Source organism: Euprymna scolopes, chromosome 4, assembly GCF_053919585.1.
Source record: "Euprymna scolopes isolate OS-2025 chromosome 4, ASM5391958v1, whole genome shotgun sequence".
NCBI classification, from domain to species: Eukaryota; Metazoa; Mollusca; class Cephalopoda; order Sepiida; family Sepiolidae; genus Euprymna; species Euprymna scolopes.
This window is the reverse complement of record NC_136485.1, coordinates 153,967,774-153,990,558: the sequence shown is the minus strand read 5'-3', so window position 1 is coordinate 153,990,558 and position 22,785 is coordinate 153,967,774.

Sequence of the window (22,785 nt, the reverse complement as noted above, 5' to 3'; positions counted from 1 at the left end):
CATGTACACGATCTCAGGTGCACATACATATCCGGCGAACCAAGTGAAAGAGAGATGAAAAAAAAATCCATTTAGAGGGGCGGTTAGAATTTTAAAAAGATCTCTCGGTTAAAATGCCTGAGATAGCAGATGAAGATCTAGCATCCAGAAGGTTGCTCCATCCGTTATGAGAAAGCAAATTGATAAGAAAATGGAAAACGTAATATAAAATATACATTATGGCAATTAAGCCACACGGAACCTTTTGCGTTTCATTCATTGCAATTACATAAAGATCAAAGTGTAGTATCTGTTCTTCAGATGCTGCACTTCCATTTCTTGTTCTCTTTCGGTGGAGGGGAAATCCTTCACAACTGAGACAATTTTAATTTTTGTACCTTTTCTCCACGTTAAAAAACGACCCTGGTGTCTAACTCTGACCCGTGCAGAGGCATAGTAAATAGGTACATAGTTTTTTTTGTTTTGTTTTTTCTCTTAGTTATGATTATCTCTCACTCCCAGCCTGTCTGATTGAACGTTATTTGACCTTCGCCCCTGTTATTTTTTTCATACCGTATTTATCAGTATCGCTTCCATCACCCGATATTTCTTTCAGTATTAACAGTGGAAGTTAATGAAAGAATAACAAGAATTGAATTGTCCATTATAAGCATCAGAAAATATCACTACAAATAGTAATAATATTTAATCTGCAGCCGGAAAGTGGAAGAGACATAAGTAGAGGCGGAAGAGGATAGAGAAAAATCGACCAAAAAAGTGACTAATCTTAGATTTTGTCTTTTATATTTAACTAGCGAGGGGTACCCGGCGTTGCCCGGGTGTTTGTAGGGGTGTGTGGTGTTAAATAAAAAAGAAGCCGGGGGGGGGGGTAGAATCGAAGCCGAACCCCTGAGGCGACGTTTGAAAATAAAATCGGCCAGCCAGAAGTGAAAGATGTTTGAAAGTCGTCGAGCGTTACGACGATGACGATGTAAGCATTGTTATAAGCGAAGTAAGAAAAGAAAACAACGTTTTAATTAAGCCGGGGGGGGGGTAAAACACAAAAAAAATAACGTAAGGCAAACGAACGATTAAAACATAAAAATGAACGAACGTTACGTGAAAAATGGCTTAAATAATACAGGGTTCAATATTTAAATTAAAAAAAATCGAAAAAAAAAAACATCTCACACCACGATTCGAACCCAAAACGTTTAGATAATGAACCAAGGCCTTAACTACCTGAGCTAAAACGACGTCTTTAAAGTTTGTTTGGTTTATCAACTATTTAAATTAAATCAGGCCATGACGTCATCTGACGCATGCGTTGTTGACCCTCCCCCCTGTCGATTTCGGATCTCTCTCTCTGTTTGCGTCTCTCTCACTCTCTCTCTCTCTTTCACTTCGTCTTCCTTACTCTAAAGACTGGAAAATGGCGTCTGGCTGTTTTTATATTTAAAAACTTCGTTCGTTAATATTTTTTGTAAGCGTATTTTTTTTTTTACTTCACATGTTTGGCTTATTATTTTTCGTTTAACTATCGTATCTACCTATTTTGAATGTGGTAATAACTTTGGTAACGTTGCCATAGCGTAGAAGTTCATAGTTTAGCTTTAATTAATTTTTTTTTTACCGATAACAACATTTTTAAATTGTAAATTCAGACCGCCATTAGAGGTTGCTGACGTCAAGATCACGTGACATGACTCAGCGGGTTTTAAATACAAGTTGACCCAAAATAAACGGCCGCGTGTATACTTTATGTAGAAGAGTTGGCGGGCGTATTTTGGGGGGCAGTTATGAATCGATTAAAAAATATGTAATTTTTAACATTAAAATGTCACTTTTTTGCCCCCCCCGTAGAAAATCGATCAGTTGACGCACTTCTGATGGTTACTTTGGGCCAATTTTTTGATATTTGTCGTCCGGAAGGTGTGCTTTCATGTGAGACCAAGTTTGTGAATTTTTGTTGTGTCTGTCGAAAGGTTTTAGCAGACACACAAACATACATACATACACACAAACATACATACACACATTTTCGCTTTTATATATATATAGATTTAATAGGCTTTATAAACTCCATTTGTACAGATTTAAGCAGTCTAATCTAATCTGAATGAGTAACAAATGATTCTCCTATATTATATACTAGTAGTTCAACCCGGCTTCGCTCGGGCTCCATGTACTGTTCATAACTTGCCCTACGTTTGAATACACTTTATGTAAGATTTCAAATGTTTAGACCAAAAATTGTCCAAGTAATTTTGTAGAGACCGTAGAGGTAATTTTTTATAATTTGGACCCCAATTTTCATCCTTTAACAAACTTTTACCCATATCCAAGTTACCTACATCTAAAATTTCTAGTCTTTATACCCAAAATTGCGGGAGAAATTTGGTGGAATCTGCAGTTGTCAACTCTTTCAACTTTGACCTTTTGGCAGCCAAATTTTCGCCTCAAAACTTATTAAAATGCTTGCCGCATCTCTGAATACCCCTTATGTATAAATTTTAAATGTTTAGACCCAAAATTGGCCGAGTCGTTTGCTAGACAACGCAACACACATTTTCACTTTTATAGATATATAGATATCAGAATCCAGAGGCAAATAGGAGCAAAGATTAATGAATCCTGTTGTATCTAGTCTTACAAAATATTTTTAGGGGATGATATTATATAAGCTCTTCCCAGCCAAAAATAGAATAGCTCAACATAGGAATTTATAGATTTTTTTATTTAAGGATCAAGAATGCTCTATAATAAATTAAAATTTGCCTACAATGTGGATCTATTCAACTAACTCGAACTCTGACCATATCATCCCACTCTTTACAAGGATTACCATGACATTTCATATCTCTTTGCGCCTACTATTATTTTCTTTATCTATGTCACTTAAATAGATATAAATTTTAATGTATTTTCTTTGTATGTGCTGAATAGCAAAATTATTTCGAACTAGCATTTCAGCCCAGCTTGCCAGAGTGTTTGGAGTGTATATTGAGCAAAAAAAAAAAAAAAAAAAAAAAAAAAAAAAAAAGAAAAAAAAAAAAGAAAAGAAAAAAAGCGGTCAATTTTTTAAACTTTGACCCCTATTATGATCCCCTTAACATTTATCGTTTTAGGCTCAAATCAAGTTATTAAGTTAGATCCATGGCAAAGAAGTTTGGTAGAGTCTTCAACTTTGACCTCTTGCCAGCCAAATTGTCGCCCAAAGACTGATTAAAAAGCTTACTACATGTCTGAATATGCTTTATGTAAAATTTCAAATGCTTACATCAAAAATTGGCTGAGTAATTTGGTAGCGACTGCAGAGATCATTTTCTTTTTAAACTTTGGCCTTAATTTGACCCCTTAACATTTGTTTCTGGCACAAATCAAATCAAAAAGTTTGATCCATGTCCAAGTAACCTACATCTAAAATTTGAAGTGTTTATGCCCAAAATTTGCAGAGGAGTTTGGTAGAGATCGTTGAACTTTGACCCCTTAACAGCCAAATTTCTGGCCAAAAACCGATTACAAACATTTTCCCCAAATCTCAGAACCCTGTATATCAAATTTCGAGTCTGTGGACTGAAAATTCAGAGATATTGTGTTGGGAAATGTATGTATACACACACACACACACACACTTTCACTTATATATAGATTAGATCTATTAGGTTGGTGCAAAAATAATGTCTTTTTTGACATTCTGCTATATATAAAAAAACGACATTTATTTTTGCACCAACCTAATATTATTTATTGCGGATTATTATCCTCATCCTTTAGTTGTTGTTTCACAACGTTTCGGAGCCCGTGGCGCAGTCGATAGAGACATTGAATCTCTATGGTTTCTGGTGAGCATTGTCTGAAGATAACGGTTTCAATCCTACCCAAAAGCCAGCCAGAGGCTTAGTTGGCCAAAACGTGGCGAGACGAAAAACAACCAAAGAAGGCAGTAATTACCGAGGATGCAGTCAGGAGATTTAGAGTTCCTATCCCATCACGGTTACCACCTGACGAAGGCTGAAACATGGTCGACTATAACAGGATTTGAAACCTCGACTCCTAGAATTCTAATAAAAGGTCGTAACCAGCACACCATGCTGATGAGCTACAGTAGTAGCTAAACATATTTCCGTACATAACTTTTTTTATCTATAAAAATAAATGACATTATATATATACACATATATATATATATATATACACATACATACATACACACAAGCTATATATATATATATATATACATACAAGCTATATAACTGATCAGATGCTCAGAAAAAGTTATTTCTATGGGTATTCCGTATATTGTTCCGAAAATTCTACTGCTAATAGTATCCCATATTTTAATACGTTCAGCTAAAGATTTAACCGATTATCTATGAACACAGTGCCAAATAAGAGAAACAATTCTATGCAATTTTTTTCTATTTTTAAATGCTACAATAATTTATTAAATTCTGTCTGTTACCTTTTCCAGAAAATGCTTGTCTTAAATCTCACCATTTTAAATGAAGAGAAAGCCTCAAATTGTTTCACAGTTGACGTTGATGTTGGCAGGTTTGACAGGATTATTATATTGGCGATAAGATAAAAGCTGCTGACGCACATCATCATCGCATCGCTACTGCCAGTACACCAATTAGTTAAGACGTCACCGGCTCCCAAGCACAGAACAATTATTTCTCGCAAAGATGTAAACAATATCCGATATTTTAGAGAAGCCAGATGTAAGGCTAAAACCATTAAAAGTAATACAAATAACATCGGACAAATGTGTTCATATTGAATCAGACCTACATTCATAATTATCGGATACTAGCAGTTTAGCCCGGCTTTGCTTGGGCCCTCTTCACTATTCATAACTTCATGAGCATATCTATATATACCTTAAAAAGTTTGACCTATGTGCAGGTAACCTACATCCAAATTTCAAGTGTTAAGACGCAAAATTGGCGGAGGAGTTTGGTAGAGTTACAAAAGTCAACTCTTTACACTTAGACCTCTTGGCAGCCAAATTTTCGCTTACAACCCGATTGAAAAGCTTGTTGCATGTCTGAATACTCTTTATGTCAAATTTCAAATGTTTAGACCCAAAATTGGCTGAATAGTTTGCTAGAGACTGCAAAGGTCATATCTTTTGAACTTTGACCCCTTGGCAGCGAAATTTTCGGCCAAAAACCGATTAAAAAGCTTGCTGCATGCCCTTTATATAAAATTCCAAAGGTTTAGTCCCAAAATTAGCTGAACAGTTTGTTAGAGACCACAAAGGTCATATCTTTGAAACTTTCACCCCTTGTCAGCCAAATTTCCGGCCAAAAACTGATTTAAAAGCTTGCCCTATCTCTGAATGCACTTTATGTAAAATTTCAAATATTTAGACCAGAAATTGGCTGAGTAATTTGGTAGAGACAACAGAGGTAATTTTTTTAAAACTTTGATCCCAATTTTGACCCCTTAACATTTATTGTTTTGGGCTCTAATCAAATTTAAAAATTTGATCCATCTGCAAGCAACCTAGATCTAAAATTTCAAGTGTTCAACCCAAAATTGGCGGAGGAGTTAGGTAAAGTTTTCAAGGGTAAAATCGTTGAACTTTACCCCTTCGCAGCCAAATTTCTGTCTGAAAACCGATTAAAAAGATATTTCCCAATCTCAATACTCCTTATGTCAAATCTCGAGTCTTTAGACTGAAAATTGAAAGAGTAGTTTGGTAGGGAAATATACACACACACACACACAATTTCACTTTTTTTTTTTTTTTTTTTTACAGTGATCACCACTTATCAAGGCCCGGAAGCCACTCAGGGATAAGGGTTATTGCAAGTACATTACGTTAGTGTGGAGATTTGATGAAGTGTTTACTTAAGGGGGCGGTTCATTAGGAATTTGTTAACGTTGGACTTGAAGACATCCAAGTTGTAGTCCGGTGGGAAGCAGGCAGACGGAACAGAGTTCCACAGGCGTGCAGTTCTAAGAAAGAAGCTTTGTTCATGGAATCCGCGTTTTGATTTAGGCACAGATATTGAGTGGGGGAAATTTTTCACAGTATCTTTTATAGATATATAGATAATGAGCTTCCATTGTGATGTGTATGTAAATAAGTTATGCATTCAATATGGTATTTATGCAGATTTTATTCTTTAATTGTTTACTGAATGTTTATTAAGATCTTGTAGAAATCTGAAAACAAGTTGCATTCTTTTCTATCTCTTTCGTTCATAGACTATTGTTGTTTTCTGTTCATGAGTATTGTTGTTTTCTGTTCAGGAGTATTGTTGTTTTCTGTTCAGGAGTATTGTTGTTTTCTGTTCAGGAGTATTGTTGTTTTCTGTTCAGGAGTATTGTTGTTTTCTGTTCAGGAGTATTGTTGTTTTCTGTTCAGGAGTATTGTTGTTTTCTGTTCAGGAGTATTGTTGTTTTCTGTTCAGGAGTATTGTTGTTTTCTGTTCAGGAGTATTGTTGTTTTCTGTTCAGGAGTATTGTTGTTTTCTGTTCAGGAGTATTGTTGTTTTCTGTTCAGGAGTATTGTTGTTTTCTGTTCAGGAGTATTGTTGTTTTCTGTTCAGGAGTATTGTTGTTTTCTGTTCAGGAGTATTGTTGTTTTCTGTTCAGGAGTATTGTTGTTTTCTGTTCAGGAGTATTGTTGTTTTCTCTCTTTCCTTCATGGTACGATTATGAATATCTCCAGTATCAAATAAGACACATACACTGTGAAATTTACTTTATGTATGAACACCAAAAAGGGGAGATATAACATATTAGAAATATATGGAATCAAGTCTCCTATTGCTGTTATTTCAGATCATTTAAAACCATATCAGCAAATTTTTGTCTCCCCTTCATCAAGGCCAGAGGGTTGGAGGAAATATCAGATATTTTGTAAGTCATATGCAAAACTAGGAAAACAAATGACTATGATTGAAATATTGGTAAAGGTGCAGTATCTTTCCTCCAACGAAAATACTTTAAAATTACTACTATTAGAGGTTTTCGAGGGGGCTGGAAACGAAAATAATAAAAATCACAGGAAAGCAATAATTTTACGATATGAAGAAATTATAAAGTAGAGGATCACTTTTCTATATTAATTTAACGTAAAATGAACATCCACTTTATAGCCAAGTTAGCCATAAAGTAGGTGCTCATTTTACGTTTAATTAACACAGAAAAGTGATTCCCCACTTCTTGAAACAGTAAAGTTCGATTTTAGGAGTAAATGCCACATAGTCCACTACACAATTTATGTCATTAGCTTTCCAACGAGCCTTCATTTATGAAATTCTGATCAGTAGCTGCTGAGAATTTGAGCTTATAAAATTGCCCCCAAAAGTGATACATCTATACGCGTCACCAAATTGAATATTGAAATGTTTATATCTTTGGTTCTATGGGCAGAAACTAGATGAAAATTTGCAGGCTTTTAGAGGATTATAATAGTATTCTATGGTTAAAATTTTATGATGATTTGTTAAAAAGAATCTATATTTTTTAATCAATAAAATATGCCCAAATTAGCATACATTTATATATAAAGTGTCCTGGCAGGCCAGCTTTAGTTTTGCTGCTTTGGAATGAATTTTGCTTCGGATTTTTTTTGCTTGGTTGTCTCCCATGTGGTCTTGCCAGGTCACTAATATATATATAAATACATACATTTAAGGAGAATTTTATATTTTCCTCGAACCATTGTGTGAGAGGCTGTATTTGAGATCTATGGCAATGCAGTGTATAGAAACGGTATATGCAATAAAATAATGCCAGCATGAATCAGTAGGTGTATCAGAAACTGACTTTACGAATGCGTGAAAAAATATTGAATAATTCGACCACCTGTCTTTCCAAACTTATAACCACTCGAAAAATGTAATTCAAACCCTAATTCTTTTTTTCAATTAAAGGAGCAAGGACCAAGGTTTCATTTTAAAAAATAAATAAATAAATAAATAAAATAAATAAAAACAATGTGGTTAAAAAAAAAAGTTTTAAACTTCGGACTTTACAGGTAAATTTCTAAAAACACTTTTTTTTGTTTTAAATTTAAATATATTATTTATTGATCTTCAATTTGTGATATATAAACTTGGGTGAGTAAATTAATTATTTACTTTTTAATAGACATTTCAAAAGAAGGAGCGTGAATTAAAAAAAAAAGCGTTTGCCTAAAATATTATATTCTATTTAAAATTTCACACTGACCCTGAAAATATCGTAAAAATTGAATCAATAGAAACATTTTGATAGATTTTTAAAGTTTAAAAATTGAAAAATATTAACTCGTAAAATTCAATTGATTTCATTACTGTTTTCTAAAAAAAATATTTCTATAACGTTTTATACAACTTTAATAGTTTATTTTGGAAGTATAATCCATAAAGAAAATAAACAATCCACTTTAAAATGAGAAATTATGAGTTTTTAATATTTTATTCGCAGTTTCGTGTTAAGGGTGTAAAAAAACTCCCCAAAAATTCTGATACACCTAATGAATCAGTCCCACAATCAAATCGGCTCACATATTTGTTAGCTCAGTTTCCGGAATATTTCTTTTTTTAATCCGATGCATCTTAGGTGCTGTTTAAAGTTATAATTTTGTTTTATTTATTTATTTACTTTTTTATTTTTAATTATTGTTGTAGCTTTTCCATGTAAATTTTTTGTTTAAAAGCATTAATATATATATTATATTTTTTACATAGGCATCACCACTTATCAAAGCCTAGGGGCTACTCGAGGATAAGGGTTAAAGAGTGTACAGTAGTCAATTGGACAATATAGTAATCGTTAGTAATGGAAATTCAGTAAATTTGTTAACTTAAGTGGAATGACTCATCAAGAACTTGTTTACGTTGGACTTGAAGACGACCACATTATAGTCAGCTAAAAAGCAGGCAAACGGAGACAATTCCACAGGTGTGCAGTTCTAAGAAAGAAACTTTGTTCATGAAATCTACGTTTAGGTTTAGGTACAGATAAAGAGTGGGGGAAATTATTGATAGTGTTTTCAGCTAGACGAATGCTTTTCGTGAAAGTTTGGTGAGGGGGGCATAGATTGGAGCTCAGACGAGCAATTTCCATGAAAATAACGATAAAGCAGAGAGACTCGCTACATTTATCCTCGAGTGGCCCCCGGGCCTTGATAAATGGTGATTCCTGTGTAAAAAAATAAATAAATAAAAAAATAAAAATAAAATATTGAGGAATCTCACCAGAGCCCTGAGCAACGTAGATTTTTCACTCGTTCAATTTGCTCCTATTTTTGAGGAACTTGACTTTCTACTATCAAACGACCTTGTGTCTGACTTGTTTGCAATGGAAAATAGTTAAAACAGCATTGAAATCGAAATAATTACATTATTCATGATAAAAATTAGCACCGAAATGTAGCTGGGAACAAATTGCATTTTGTCTTGCACTGGTTAAAATTCGTGTGGGCGCCCTAGGTTTCTTACCATGTTTTCCTAATTGTGTTAGTAACGAATGCTTAATATTCACACCTCTAATAAAGAATGGCGTATTCTCTGGTTTTAGATTTGAAATATTTGCTTTCAGTTGTGATTCACCGAATTCAACAGGCAAAGCACTTGAACAGAGCGTTCATCGTTTTATCTTTGCCATTAATCTATTAAGCTGAAATTGAATCGAATTTTACATTCATTAAATATTTTCAGTTTTCAAGCATTTTGAACCACTCGAAAAAGGATAACACTTTCCACTTCGTTTCACTAGAAAATGTAAAAGAATTTTAATTTTACAAAAAAAAAAAGAAAAAGAATCAACGATTTTTTTTAGCAAATTTTAAATCGTACAAATATATGATTGAAAAAGAAAAATAACAATAAGCAATAAATTTCGAATGTAATTTTCCACCAATTAAAAGGATATTAGATTCGTAGCACATCATCCTATTTCGCATTGCATCATCCTCGTCAGGTCTGATACTTGCACTCTTGCTACATATCTAATGCTAGCATTATCATTCCCGTTTTTTTTTTTCGTTTTTTTTTTTTTATATAGATATATCGTCTCTTCTATTAGCCCGGTCTTCTTCATCAACCGCTTCCAATAACACCTATTCCATGTACGATTGTACTCCCTTCTAGAGTTGACGGTCCTGGATATTACCTTAAACTATATCCGATGGTGAGGCCCAGCTTTCTGGCTTTGGAGAGTGTGGAGCCACCCTTTAATTACCATTGCTCCCAGGTCCACTGACCCGAAATGGTAGTACCTGTTAGGGTCCCAACTATGGGTTAAATAGAAACCGTCTTGAAAAAAAACCCCAAATATATTCTATTAAAAACTTTTCTTCAAAATCACTGGATTTGGCATTAAATGACCTGAAAAGGGTTGATATGCCGTAAAACAAAAACAACCAACCAAATCTACAGTCGACCAACATGGTTTATATGTAAAGTTTACTCACTCAACATAGCACCATATTGAGAACACTTCTAGCTGTTCCAGTCTTTGATGCATCCATGCAGAGAAATTGCAAGCAACAAAGGCTGATGTGAACTAAAGGCTGAAGCTGAAAATCATACACATTCCGTGAAACCCATAGATATTTCCTATGCATTTAGCACTGAAGCGTTCCAGAGATTGGCATCCAACTTGATACATTCGATGATACCAGGTGAGAATTAATCCCATTCAATATTGTCGTTGTTAATCTTGATATACTAATATTTTGTCTGCAACACCTCATTAAATAAAAAAGCATCGGAAAATTCTTAAATTGTTTTCTCTGAATAATTAGTGGTGATAAACCAAAAACATAATCATATGAACTAGCGGGACCTGTGGAAATTCCACAGGAGACTTATTCATATGTAATATATTGACGTTGCCATTCTTTAGATGTTCAGTGTAAATGGAGACGCTCTGATATTATTGTAGCTTTTTTGTTAAAACTGCAAAAGTATTTATCTAAGCTAGCACGAATAACCTGGCTTATTTTATGATTACCCCCCCCTTTTAAGATCACTTTAATCAAGTATAAAACTCTAAAAAAACAAAAAAAAATTTTTACACATTATCAGATATTCTAAACACAATAAATCTTTCTGAACTTCTGTTGTTCTAGTTTGTTATACTATCTTGAAGTGTCAAACATTGATAAATAAACGGTTAAAGGACAAAATCATATTTCGATACATCACATTTACTTTTTATTTATATTGAATTAGATTTCACTTTCACACGATTTTTCTTTAAATTATTAGTGATAAAACAGGAAGTGAGTCTGATATTGTTGCTATATTTGATATAGACATTTTATTATAGATACATAAGAATAACCTCTCCTATCATATCCGGGAGGGATACAAAAGGAGACAAGAGTGTCGCAAGAGAGTTCCTGTGAACGTGATCAATGATGATCGCCAAAGGTATAGAACTCTGCTCCAAACAAAATATACAGATTCCTGTTATTTCAATTATCAGGCTTATTAAAATAACAATATATATATATATATATATATATATATATATATATATATATATTTTTTTGTACACAGTGATCACCACTTATGAAGGCCCGGAAGCCACTCAGGGATAAGTGTTATTGCAAGTACATTACATTAGTGTGGAGATTTGATGAAGTGTTTAATTAAGGGGGCGGTTCATTAGGAATTTGTTAACATTGGACTTGAAGACATCCAAGTTGTAGTCCGGAGGGAAGCAGGCAGACGGAACAGAATTCCACAGGCGTGCAGTTCTAAGAAAGAAGCTTTGTTCATAGAATCCGCGTTTTGATTTAGGCACAGATATAGAGTGGGGGAAGTTTTTCACAGTGGATTTAGCTAGACGGGTGTTTTTCGTGAAAGATTGGTGAGGGGGGACCAGAGATTGGAGTTCAGACGAGCACCTGCCATGGAAGTAACGATAAAACAAGGATAGGCTAACAACGTCTCTTCTGTGGGAGAGAGTTTGCAGGATAGAGAAAAGGGGCATCCCCCACCAAGCCACAAAGTCTATTTTGTACTCTGTCAAGGCAGGATAGGCTGTTTTTGGCAGCTCCTGCCCAGATATGGCAACAGTATTCCATCCTTGGATGTACTTAGCTTTTATATAGATAGAGAATTGCATCAGTAGTGAAATATCTTCTGGAGCGGTAGAAGGATCCCACCATCTTTCCAGCGACCTTGGCAACAGACTTGATGTACGTGTTCCATTTCAGATCAGGAGTAAAGGTCAAACCCAGAAGCTTGTCAAAACACGGGGCCTCACCCAGACGAGAGCCATCCATCACAATTGATGCCAGATGGAGCGTTGATGATGTGAGGATAGGAGTTTGGTTTTGGATGCATTAAAGGTAACCAGCCACATCTTCCCCCACTGAACCACGCGCTCGAGATCAGAGGAGAGAGAATCAGAGAGAACTTTGTCATTTACAGCCTTTGATGTGTTGCCGTAGATGGTCGTGTCATCAGCATAGATGTCAACGAATGATTTAAGTATGTGTTTAGGGAGGTCATTGATGTAGATCAGGAAGAGAGTTGGGCCCAGGATTGACCCCTGAGGGACTCCAGCATTTATATTGCAGGCCTCCGATTTTTGTCCATCTACCACTACTCTTATGAGCTTATGAGAGAAATGATTTAATGATTGAGAAAACATTTCCAGTTATACCGTAGCTGGAAATCTTGTGAAGTAGACCCTTATGCCATACCTTGTCGAAGGCCTTTTATATGTCAAGAGCAATTGCCCTAGAAAGGAAGCCTTTGTCAAGAGATTCACTAATCCTGTGGGATATAACCGTCAGCACATCTGCGGTAGATCTTGCAGAACGGAAACCATATTGTGTGTCACTAAGAAGGTTATTCCTGCTGAGGTGGTTGACTGTTTCTCTATTTAATATGGATTCCAGCAACTTACTCATATATATATAGTGTATCACAAAAGTGAGTACATCCCTCATATTTCTTCAAATATTTAAGTATATCTCTTCATGGGACAACTCTGAAAAATGATTTTTTGACACAATGAAAAATAGTGTCTGCAGCATATATAACAGAATTAATTTATTTTCTCCTCAAAATATAGCCAGTAAAAGCTAACTCCCTGGCAACAAAATTGGGTACACTCCTTGCGAAAAGTTGTCAATGTTAACATACAACATGCCAACTCTCAATATTTTGTGTGGCCACCATCATTATCCAAAACTGCCTTTACTCTCCACTTTTACTCCCTGGGCATGGAGTTTACCAGAGCTTCACATGTAGCCATTGGAATGCTCTTCCACTCTTCAATTATGATGTCGCGGAGCTGGCGAATATTTGAGACTTTGCACACCTCCACCTTCTAATTGAGGATGCCACAAAGATGTTCTATTGGGTTCAAGTTTGGAGACATGTTTGGCCAGTCCATCACCTTTACTCTCAGCCTTGTTAGTAAAGCAGTGGTTGTCTTGGATGTGTGTTTTGGGTCATTGCCATGCTGAAACACTGCTCTGCTACCTAGTTTCTGGAGGGAGAGGATCATGCTCTGCTGTAGTATTTGACAATACATGTTGGAGTTCATGTTTCCCTTTATGAAATGTAACTCTCAAATACCTGCAGCACTCATGCAGCACCAGACCATGATATTCCCACCACCATACTTGACTGTAGGCATGACACACTTATCTTTGTACTCCTTACCTGGTCACCGCCACACATGCTTAAGGCCATCAGAACCAAACAAATTAAATTTCGTCTCATCAGACCATAGGACATCGTTCCAGTAATCTATGGGCTTTGTTGACATGTCTTCAGCAAACTGTTTGCGGACTTTCTAGTGTATTGCCTTCAGAAGAGGCTTCCTCCTGGGGTAACAGCCATGCACACTACATATATATATATATAAGAATTGACAGAAAATTGACTCTATAATATATACGAAATCTGTATAAATTAAAATATCATATTTAAGCGTACGTTACGACCTGGCTAAGCCAGACGTCCCTGCTAGCTTAAATACTTTTGTTGCTTTAATAAAAGTGCTGCAATAATATCAGAGCGTCTCTATCTATGCTGAACATCTACAGAATGCCAACATCAATATATTACATATGAAAGAGCCGGCCGTGGAATGTCCACAGGTCTCACTAGTTATTTATTACTGTTATAAATTTATATCAGAAAAAATATCGAGCCCTTTATATGCGTTAGAAGTGCTGTCTTGATTTAATTCGGGAAGTTAATTTTTCATATTTTATGAAACGGTACAAACAAAGACAATCTTTTGTTGCAACTTTGTGCTAGCAAAAGGGAGACAAAATATAAACCTACAAAGGTATTAAGCTCGTATTGTACTCAGTGACCTCTCCTCTGTTGATATCAACAATTTGCTTGGAAACATGTCGGCCTAAGACTAATCTCTTTAGACCATACAAATCATGCTTGACTACTTCGGGGAGGACATTCGCTAATATACGTATATTCTTATTTAATTGCATAGCGTTTTTTTTTTCTTTTAACTATTTGAAAGTTTTATGCCTCGCAACATCGGATACGGATGGGTGCACTTTTCTAGATGTTTCTGTTCCTTCGTGTTATTTTGCAATTGTTTTTACCTTCTTTCAGCAAGATTATATCAATTTTCGTTTGGACTTTTCTTTCTTTTTACCTTTATTATTATTCTTTCAGATTTTTTTAGGGGCTACACGTTTTTATTTTTGCATTTTCCCCTAGAAATCGAATTGGTGATTTTAGAATTCCATACAATTGTCTAATATATATATATATATATATATATATATATATACATACACTTTTATTTTCATAAACACACTTTTTTTTAAAGAAATATATTGAAACTTTAAACCTATTTGATATGTGTCTGAAGTTTGCCTATATTTATTTGCAAATATAATCCCCACAAACATTATCTATATATCATTTATATTTATCTACCAACAGAAGTAATCGTCCATAATACTGATATATATATATATATATATATATATATATATATATATATATATTACTCGCAATCAGATTCGACGTTGCCCGGGATTGAATGATTATGAACGAATGTTTCACACTTCCATATTTTATTGTCATCGAAATCAATGAAATCGCCCATTTTGGAATCAAATTGATTCATTGCTTGCTCTAGTAGGGAATCCATTGCAGTGCACTGGGAGGAAGCCTCAACTGTCTCGCCGCAGTGACTTAATTCACAAGACATTGTAGTCCACATTGCACTGTAGAGAACCTATTAATTTTATAAAATTATTTTATATATAATGGCTCGAATTCAGTTTAAAATACAAAAGTGCTTCAGTTGTTCTCTAAACAGAAACATTCATTTTTAATCCGCCTTAGTACTATCAAAAACAAAATCTTCTGTTGATTTTATATGTCAGGCTTTTCTGCTTTCGTGGTATAAAGACATTTCAAACGCACTTGTGATGTTAGGCTGTGTAAGATGTTAACTTTGATTAAAATCGCCTGTTCCTTTTTTCATCGGATTATTTTGATTATCGATACTTATCAAAGACATTCTGATACAAAACCGACCTAAGAACAGTGTCAGACGCATAAAATACTGTAAGAGTATCTTGTGTAGTTTCCGACGTGTAGGAGACGGGGAGTCTCGTTGTGGGCGACGAAGCGTTTCCACTGAAGAACCACGGCAACACTCAGCGAACCAACAAACAATGACAGCCACGGCGCGAAGGTAATTAACAAAGCTCAGCTGACTGCACGAATAGAAACGGAACCCAACGGTCACTAACGGAACCCAACGGTCACTGTACTGATCGCCACGAACGTTAGAACCCGACTGCCTCGCACCTCCAATGGACCGATTTTTATTCCTCAAGATGGCCTAGCTAATTTGCGATCCTGCGAGATTCCATCTCTAATAAAAGCAGGTAGGCGCCATCTTGGAACTCTTTCTTCCGCTGCCCCGACCACAGGATCAGCCACCACCCCGCACGCCAGGCACACACGGACCCTCTTGCGCCGAGGGCTATGGTTAGTCTCACAAATACCTTCGTGTGAAATTTCATAAAATTGACCCAATCGTTTTCGAGTCCATAGAGAACAAACTCATATACACGGACAAAGTTACTTTTATCTAATAGTAGAGATATCTATAAGCCTTATAATAAGTGCACGGAGGTTATTATGACTACTGCTCTCGTAATATTATATTGCTATTAGCTCAACAGTTCAACCGATGTGATCTTCAGCCTTCTTCAGGTGCATCTTTTCTTATTTTCATAAATCTATACAGAATTATAAACTAAACCCATTGTTTTGATATATACTGGTAGATTGTTCTTATGTTGTTTATGAACAGGTTATATGGCATAATCCACGCTGACACGCCAGTTTCAATTTGATCACCCAAGTTAAGCAAGGTTGAGCCTGGTCAGTATTAAAATGGGTGACCATTTGAGAATTTCAGGTGCTGTTTGTGCTCTCTGCTTATCTCTGCATTTTTTCAAGTCATTCTGGACTTCTACTTGCGATTAGACTCAAGCAGTGCCGATTCAGGAGCAGAGATCCGTCATTGAATTCCTAGCAAAAGTGCATTGATAATGGTGATGACTGTGTAGAAAAATAAATTCTGGAGCACAAGAGGTCGCTCGTTTTAATGGTACCACTTTCGTCTTCATAGCTATTCGACTTTTTCAGTTAAAAAAATAGACTTTATTTTAAGAACGATCCTCGTAATTAAAGCAACTTGATTGTCACACATACAACACAAAGTTAAGAATTCAAGAAAATAAGGGGAGATAATGTGCTTTAGTTCTTTGCTCCTATTTACTTGCCTCCCCATGAGGGCAAAGTTAGAAAAAAGGTCGGTTTTTAATGTGGGGAAAATCCAGCTCCTCATAAAAGAGCACTCTGGAAAGGAACAAAAATAAAAAATTGTCTCAGTCATAAAAGATTTTTCCTCGACTGACCGAGGACAGAAAAGATGAAGTGTAGCATCAAAACAGATACTACACTGTGATCTTGACTCGAAGGCCAAGGAACAATCTTAAGTAAAAAAAAAAAATAATTGTTGCCAAGATTTTTTAATACTAATTTACTGAAATTTATAAAAGCTTAAAAAAAAAATTTTTTTTTACCTAAGGCTGAGATCTTACTTAAAGATTTATAATGTCAACTAAGATTGACCTTAGCGTGATTTTTTGTGTTTTTCTTTTCACCTAAACGAGAAAGCTGATTAAGAATACTCAGAAAAAAAAAAAAAAAAAAAAAAAAACGTGGCAAGACTTGTGCTTAAGGTACTTTATTTAGTCACGTATTAAGTCGGATGCTAATCTGCTTTTCACAGCGATTGCTTTTTAATTCTTCTCGTCTTAATTCTTCCTTTCTGCCTGGTGACCTTTGAAGCTGTTCGGTGATAATTCGAGATGCAATATTGGCGTTAAATTTGTCCTGTGGTCTCGCTTTTGTTTTCTGTACGTGAAGAAGACAAAAGGACGTCCGTAGGTCGGCCATTTGCTTTCTTCGATTTGTTTCTTTCATAGTCTTGTTTCGCGTCCTTATTTAACCCCTCCCCCCATCCATAAAGGCAGAGTTCGATACAATGTAAAGAAAATACATCACCTGCCCAAAAGGCCACTGAATTAACACAAAACAATAAAAAATTGCTCCAGTACAGGACGGATTACAACTGAGAACAGATACTATATCTCGATCCTAGCCTGAAGAACATATGTCACAAATCTCTTTGCTTTTGCTTTCTATATAATATTTCCCATAGACTGTCTGTCCGTTCCATTTATTTTCGGAAGACACTACTAGGCCAATGAGAATTTATATGCACCTTTGTTATGATAAGGTACCGCGAACTAAGTATTATGGCATCCATTTAATGCCCAATTAGAGATTAATAGAGATTAAGGATTAGCATTGAATGCAAATGGGTTGGTTGGTTGTTTTTGTTTTACGGCATATCAACCCTTTTCAGGTTATTTAATGCTGAATCCAAAGATTTTGAAGAAAGAATTTTTAATAGAATATATTTGCTGTTTTCAAATCGGTTTCTATTTAACCCATAGTTGGGACCCTAACCACTCCGAGTCAGAGTGAACCTGGCAGCAATAGCAATTAAAGGGTGGCTGAACAAAACCCGAAATTGGGGGCTCACCACTGGATATAGTTTAAGGTCATGTCCAGAACCAGAACGCAAATAGGAGCATTAATTTAATCGTATTAAACTCTTACGTTGGCATGAATCACTCATTTTAAGTCAACAGGATATAACGTTTGCCCATTTTTAACACCTAAAAAGTATATATTTTTTTTATATCTACATTGGTTGTGTTAATAGGATTTCTAATTTGTATAATTATTTAAAAAAACTATTTTTCAATAATTAATAGGAAGTGCAAATTTCACAACAATGTTAATGACGTGCCACACTGCGAATCAACTTATAATTGACTTAGCTTTAGGAGGCCCTTTTCATCTACACTATTTGAGAAAATCCCTTATGCCTTCTTTCGGCTTTCCAAACTATTAAGGAGATCCAATGAAACTTTTTGATACTTGCATTTCGGTTTTGGGAAGGTCATTTGATTAATTATTTGTCTCCCCATTTTGGTTTTTAGTTAATTTTATTTAATGTTCGTTGTTACAGCGTAACCCGGATATAAGAGACACGAATATAAGAAAAACGGATATAAGAGATTTTCTCTGGCCCCAAATTAAAGCCTGTGTTAATGTACAGTGTAACCCGGATACAAGAACCCCTGTAACGCAGATATAAGAGAGGTGTAGTCTCATAACCGGGTCACACTGTATTTTCATGAAATTCTATTAACGCTGAACATTATACCATTTTCTTTAGTAGTTCTTTAATACTTGCTGGTTATTTACTTTTTGGCTTCTACAATTTTAATTCTATTTGAAAGTTTAATTTGTTGAATAAATATTTTCGCCAATTAATAGTTTAATATAAATTGGTTTCCGATTTTATTTTTGTTTCAGTAGTTAAAATAGCTGTCCCAGAATGAGTTAAACGTATTGAGACATTCTTAGACTTTTTAATTATTTGCATGAGAGTCGAATTACATCAAATACTACAAAGCCATGAAAAGACGAACCAATTCTTGTTTCTTTAGTTATACTTTAAAAACAAGCCTTATTACAACTGAAGCATAAATTAACTACTATGATGGAACAAAATTTATCGGAGTAATATGTATGAGGAGTTGGATACACAGATGTTTGTTCACATTACATTTAATTTTCTGAATTACTCTGCATTGTTTACCTTATATTTAAATTTTTGCATGTTGGTATTGTCAACTAAAGAAGGAGCACGAAGGGAGCATCAAAGTCGAGCAGTGCACAGAATGGAGCTATCTAAGTAGAAAATCGTACAGCATCTAACAACAACTACATTGAAGAACTGAGATTTAGTAGTTGGTTGGATGGGTTGGAGGTATTTTCATTTAGGAGGTACAAGTTTAGTAATGGAAAACATACATCAAATCCATTGCGAAAGCCGCTGGAAAAATGGTGGGATCCTTCTAAGGCTCCAGTAGATATCTCACTTCTGATGCAATTCTCTACGTATATAAAAGCTAGGTACGGCCAATGATGGAGTACTATTGCCACATCTGGGCAGGACCTGCTAGAAGTAGCTTATCTTGCTTTAAAAGAGTTCAAAATAGACTTTGTAGCTTAGTGGGGGGATGCCCTTTTCTCTTCCCTGCAACCTCTATCTCATAGAAGAGACGTTGCGAGACTGTCTCTACTTTATTGTTATTTTCATGCAAGTGCTCGTCTGAGTTTCAATCTATGGTCCCCCCCCTTGCAAAACTTTCACGAAAAACACTCGTCTATCCAAAACCACTATAAATAATTTCTCACAGTCTTTATCTTTGCCTAAACCTAAATGTAGATTCTATGAACAAAGCTTCTTTCTTAGAACTGCACGCCTGTGAAACTCTCTTCCGATTGCCTGCTTTCCAGCTGACTACAATCTGATCGTCTTCAAGTCCAACGTAAACAAGTTCTTGATGAACCGTCCTCCTAAGTAATCCAATTTACAAAATTTCCACTACTTATGAGGGACGTGCAATAAGTAATGCCTCTGACCAGCTTCCTATAGCAGTAGAGCAACGAAACTTGGAACAGTAATTGGCCTTTCTCTACATGGGAACCACCCAGAGTTATACATTTCTCTCATCATTTGATGAAGCTCTGGAGACCGTTTTTGTAGAACACCCCAGGTTGGTCCTACAACCACGATGTGACTTCAGAAATCAAGGCTGCACCATCTGGGAAACGTTTTCCTTTCAAAAACAATTTCATGCCTGGGAAGAAGTGAAAGTCAGAGGGTGCAAGGTCAGGAGAGTGGGGAGGATGGGTGAGGATTTCATAATCACACGCGTGTGCTTCTGATCTGGTGACATGCGAGTTGTGGACGGGGCGTTGTCCTGCAGGAGGAGGGTACCTTTGCTGATCTTGCCCCGCCTCTTGATTTTGATAGCTTCCCTTAATTTCCTCAAAAGTGAAGCATAATAGGCTCCTGTAATTGTGGTACTCTTTGCCAGGAAATCTGTCATCACTACTCCGTCCTGGTCCTTGAAGATTGAGCAGGACCTTGCCAGTGGAGGGCTGCACCCTTGTCTTCTTTGGAGGTGGTGAGTCCAAGTGCTTCCACTGCATTGACTGGGCTGTGGTCTCTGGATCATAGTGATGGACCCAGGTTTCATCCTGTGTAATCAGTCTTTTGAAAAACTTTGACTCATCTTCTTAGCACATCTCCGAATTCATCCTCGAGCACTCCACGCATTCTCGCTTCTGGAATGGTGTGAGCAACCTGGGAATCCATCTGGCAGACACCTTATGCATATGCAAATGGTCATGAATGATAGTTTCCACAGACCCTGTACTAATCTTGACATCTTGGGCTATTTGGCGAATAGTAATGCCCCAATCTTCCAAAACGGAAGCCTCAACTTGACGGACAGATGCCTCATCAATGTCAGGGGGGGGGGGAGCGACCAGGTCTAGGAGCTGTTTCCACAGACTTCCTGCCATGTTTGAATTCACGATGCCAGCGTTTTACAAGGTCATATGATTGGGCATTATCAACATAAGTTTCTTTCATTTCATCAAACGTCTCGTGTGGTGTGTGTCCTTTCAAATACAAAAACCGGATCACTGCTCAACATTCAACAGGCTCCATTTCACACCTGACTCAGTTCAAACACCTGTAAAACAGAAACCACAATTAGTTCAGAGCTGTAATTTTCCACATAACCCGTAGATATATAAATCATTGCACATGCAAAATTTCAGCTAGATCAGCCAACTGGAAGTGGGTCAGGGGCATTACTTGTTGCACGCCCCTCATATGTTTACTATGCTATAATCACATTGACTAATGTATACCCATAAACCCTTATCCTCGAGTGACCTCCGGGCCTTGATAAGTGGTGATTCCTATGTAAAAAAAAAAGAAAAGGTCAGATTACATATTATCCAAGCATATAACGTGGATATATTTAAAGAACAATCATAGAAATGCGACTCTGCAGCAAAGCGACAAGCTGAATACTCTTTCTTGGATATCCTTCAGTATTCAGCTACCGACAAGATTTGAATGACACTACAAAACTCGCGTAGGGAGTTCAATCTCGGCTGCGCTTGATGAATGGATGGAAATGTGGGGAGACTAGTGATAGATGTGTCAACTATACTCCATGCATGGACGAATGGTGGCTTTGTAGAGATAGAGGATACTGTCAGATAATCTCATAATTGCTAAAGCGAAGAAACTTTATTAACATCGAAAATAATAAAGAAAGGAAAGCAGAACAAAAGATTGGCATAGTCGATAATTTAAAAAAAGAGAATATCACTACAATTAGTAATATTATTTAATATAAATCTCGTAAGAAAAAGAGAAAAATAAAGAGAGATAGAGAGGAAGGAGAGGTATACAGTGAGCAGAAAGAAATCTGAATTTTATGTGTTTACTAGCAATTCAACCCAGCTTTGCTCGGGCCCTATGTACTCTTCATAACTTTATGTGCGTATGTATATTATATATTTAAATGTTTGACTCATCTCATCTCCAGGTAACCTACATCTAAAATTTCAAGTGTTTAGACCGAAAATTGGCAAAGAAGTTTGGTAGAGTCTTCAACTTTGACCTCTTGCCAGCCAAATTGTCGCCCAAAGACTGATTAAAAAGCTTACTACATGTCTGAATACACTTTATGTAAAATTTCAAATGCTTACATAAAAAATTGGCTGAGTAATTTGGTAGCGACAGCAGAGATCATTTTTTTTTTTTTTTTTTTTTTTTTAACTTTGGCCTTAATTTGACCCCTTAACATTTGTTTCTGGCACAAATCAAATCAAAAAGTTTGATCCATGTCCAGGTAACCTACATCTAAAATTTCAAGTGTTTAGACCCAAAATTGGCGGAGGAGTTTGGGAGAGTTTTCAAAGGTCAAATCGTTAAACCATGACCCCTTAACAGCCAAATTTCTGACCGAAAACCGATTAAAAAGATTTTTCCAAATCTCAATACCTCTTATGTCAATATCGAGTCTGTAGACTGAAAATTGACACAGTAGTTTGGTAGAGATATGTACAGAGACAGATAATTTTGACTTTTATAGATGTATGGATAGATAACTGCTTTGCAAACTTAGATTTTTCTGATTAGAATAATCCGTTATTAACAAAAAGGAATATCACTTCATGTAATAATACTATTTTAGTTGTAAGTGTAGAAAAAGAGAGAGGATAGAGAGCAATAACGTAAGCATAAATAATAGACGAATTTTATCTTTTTATTTTTTATATTTAACTGGCTTTAGAAACTCACTCAAAC